Below are 4,255 nucleotides of genomic sequence, written 5' to 3'. Positions count from 1 at the left end.
TCGAATTACTTAAACGGCAAACATCGCGTCCATACAATCACATTGCCAGCATACATACACTGGACTTTTTATGCGTTCAGATATCGCATTCGAAAATCAAGTTCCAACCATATGCCAAGTCTCATACGTTCGAAGCAACATACGATAGATTACATGCCAACAAAAGAAAGGTCATCGCGACAAGACCTAGATACTAGCGCAAAGCAACTAGCCTACTCCTCGGGGCCATCGTCGGGATCGGAGACGTCACCATCGCCTCCAGGTGAAACTGCAGGCTCGTTCTCGTTGTCGTCGTCGATGTCCATGCCAGCGGCGTTCGGTGGAGCATATGGGCCAACCCCATTGTAGAGCGCGTGAAACTCCTCGTGCAGGTTGCCGTTGTATTCCTCTAGCTCATCGACTCTCTGCAACAGAAGGTTTCTTGCGTTCCAGGCTTCATTCCTTTCCTGAACCAACTGTCCAATCATGCGGTCTGCATTGTTGTTGGCTTGAGTCAACGTATGCACTCGCTGCATAGCTCTATCACCTCTCTCAACCGCTTGATCTCGCTGTAAGTTCATATCAGCCAACTGCTCCTGCAAGCTAGCTATAGCTCGTGCCTGTCTCTTCTTCTGCTTCTTCCCTTTGAGCTTATCCTCACTACGCAAGCCAGTCAAAGTCCAGTAGGTACTCTCGAGACCCTCATACGCTCTGATGGCGGCGAACATAGCACTCATTGCCTGGTTGTCGCTAGCCTGTCCCTCAGCTGGACCTCTGACCAATGCACTTCCCTGAGGCTGAACCCAAATGGCATCACGAGGATCATCCCTAGGAAAAGTACCAGCTAGAGCTGCAGCAAGCTCACTGGGAAATCTGCTCATAATGTCCCTGATGACACGGAAGGCTGCTCCCTCTGCACCCTCAGCTGGAGTGCGACCCTCAAACTCCAAATGCCAACCATCCCAATCTGGAGCATCACCGAGAGCAGGAACCGTGATCTCCACCACTGCAAGTCCATCATCTGCTAACTGGCTTTCATTCCAAGAGTACACCGGCTCTTGACCCTCTGGGTACCCCACATCATGGAGCACTCTCCAAAGCAAAGTTGGCATGCCAAACTCGCTCAAGAAGGTGTCCGTGGTGCGGTGCTCCCTTAGGGCCAACGGACGTCGAGGTGCTCTTCCTCCGGTGGACTTACGGGCGGTCTGCTTCGTGCGGGCCATCTGTAGCAAAAGTTCTCTTATTACCTCGGGGAAACATATTTTAGGTGATACAACTTTTATCAAAATGAGATAATCAATTTATAAGGGGAGGAATGCATGAGATGAATGAGATGCACAAGTAACATGATGTATGTACGTGCCGTACGTTCTCACAAACTTAGGAAATAATAATTTCTAACGACTGAATTCGGTGGCATACAACGATCTCTCAATACGTAGCTAATACGTTCTACACGATAGCGTTGTTATGTACCTGCAGAAGATTCATTTCAGCCCAATTCCCAATGAATGCATAAAAGCAGTAAAGTTTTATCTACACGCTCTACACGAATCCCCAGATACGTGTACAACGGTAGTAACTACCCGAACCATCGTCCTATTGACGGCATCGCCTCCACAGACGGAAGACCCATACATGAGATACCTTTGTAAAACATGCGTAGAACATGTAATTACTCCAGCATCATATAAGCATTCACCCTAGATCGGCGGTGTATCCGATCATGCTCTCACAACTCACACTTACCGAGGCGTAGAGGCAAATGATCCATTCATTACCACTCAAACAAGTGGCACTCATACAATAGCACGCCGTATGAGCGACGAAAGAGAAATATGATGCAAGAACCCCAGTCAGTACTTAATTAAGCCACCTAAAGTCCTTAACTGGGCATAAAGGATATGATCACTGGCACACTTTATAGTTTTAAAATCACGTTTTCCAAATGCCTTTTTGTTTTAAATACACTTGTGAACAGTAACACGCTAAACCATGCTCTGATACCAGCTGTGACAGAACCGACCAATTATACGAAATTAAGTAAGAAAATCATCCACCAGAGCAGACGATTGAGCAAACTTAAGCCCGTATAACCCGGTAGTCCGTGAAATCACGAAGGATTTCAAACCAACTCGTGTCCCAGCCATGATCGTAATAAGTTTAGCGGTCACCATCACATATTACATAAAAGTTTGCATCACGGATACATCAGAGTTTCAACATAGTTATTACAAACCAGTTCGAATAAAAGTAGCGGAAGTCATTTGTTCAAACCACACACACACTCACGCGGAGTTTAAATATAGTGCCAGCGAATGATCATCTCCAACAAAAGCATCAGATGAGACGTAAGGAATGACCATGCCCATGGTCCTAAGCATCACCCATCGCAGGATAAAGGCAGTTGATACAGTAGCCGTAATACATCTGCCCATCTGCAACAAGTGGGAATAAAACCCTGAGTACGAGAAGGTACTCAGCCAGACTTACCCGACATAACCGAAAATAAATGACACCAAGGATTATGAAGGGCTTTATAGTAGGGTAGCTGACTCATTTGCAAAAAGAAGCATTTTTAGCATTTCAAGAACCTTTCTAAAAGCATTATTGCCAAGTTAATTATTATTAACCTGTCAACTAGATTTGCACCTATACTAGAGTAAACATGTGATTAAGCAGATAACTGATAACCAATGATCATTAAACAACTTCCATACTGTCATATTCATTATAACTGTCCAAGTGTTCCATAACATTTACTACGATGAAGTAACTCAAGTCAAGTGCTCACTATCCAGGAGCGATGGCGATTCGAATCGATTCCTAACCAGCTGGTGATTTATTCCTTACACAAACCTCACTCACCCGCTAAAGTGAGATATTGATCACCGAGTCAACTTTCCAGGAATCTCGAGTTTGCCAGGAACCACATGTACCCGGGGGCCGACCGACTGCACTTTGGCCTTATCATCCCGCCCCCGTGTCCTACCACACCTGCTCCGGCACAGTGCGTTGCGGGCAATCTACTCGGCCCGAAAAATCTCCCAGCTTCGCGGTCGGAAGGTACTTTATCCGGCCAGCTAAATGTAAGGCATGCGTTCAACATGACTCGAGGCCCAACAACGGTCGGTCCTTAATCGACACAGACGGAAACACTACAGTCCAAAACTCTGCAAGTCTCCGTCCGGTCTCAACTTCATTTAACACTTAGTTATACCATGACTTCATAGTCATCCAAGCAGATCCAGGTAACCACCTATAGCTCGCAGGTGACAGGAAATCACCCGACTTCTACCGGTCTAAGCCAGCTAAGCATTGACTCGACTGCGGATACCAGGGTAACAAGGATATAGTATAACAAAGGTAAGCAAGGTATAATGCAGCAACGGTTGCAAACAACTCCTGAACGTAATGCATCAATTTAAAGTAAAGTATTTAATTAAATCATTGCAAACCGGGAGAAAAATGCTCCGGGGCTTGCCTCTCTCGAAGGAGCTCGGACGGTGATCGGGGCACTCCGGAAGTTCCTCAACGTCCTCCTCGTCGGCTTCTGGCACTTCCTGCTGCTGCACCTCGAGCTGCTCCTCTGGCTCCTCGGGTATGACGACTGGGTTCTCGGTTTGCGATCCTGTATGATGCAATGCGCGTAAGTGATTATGCAAACGGTGCATCGAAGGAGATGAATGCAATGGATATGTTGAAATGCAAGGTAGTCAACATCATCCAAGAAACTATACTACAAGCACATGTCATCTACTGCATTCTCTTCTACTACTAATATGTTAAGTTAACATATCTTATGAAATGCTTCAAAGATACACCAAAGCTTTACTAATTTCTTAATCACACTTAAAGCAACACTTGCTTAAACCCTAATTAATAATAGGTTTGAATAGCAACATATATTTCTGATGCTCCTAAAAATCTGAGAAAATTACAGTAGCATAATACTACCCTAAACAGACTACCATAAAAATTTCATGGCATTTGGATAAGTAAACTATCCTACACAAAAATGACAAGCTATAGCATAAAAATGAGCATGAAATTACTTTGTACTATGAAAAGTGTCAAACAACAGAATTAATATTTTTCCTAGGTTCTTCATAGCCTATAATGACTGTCCAAAAATTACCACATGCATGTTTTATACAAAGTTTGCTCTCTAGCAAAAATAACAAAAATCAGCCATTAAAGGCACTTGAACTACACCTCCAAAGTTTTCCCACAGCACATGCATGAAACATATTTTTCCTAGGAAGTACATGACCTA

Source organism: Miscanthus floridulus, chromosome 12, assembly GCF_019320115.1.
Source record: "Miscanthus floridulus cultivar M001 chromosome 12, ASM1932011v1, whole genome shotgun sequence".
NCBI classification, from domain to species: Eukaryota; Viridiplantae; Streptophyta; class Magnoliopsida; order Poales; family Poaceae; genus Miscanthus; species Miscanthus floridulus.
This window is presented reverse-complemented; position numbering follows the sequence as displayed.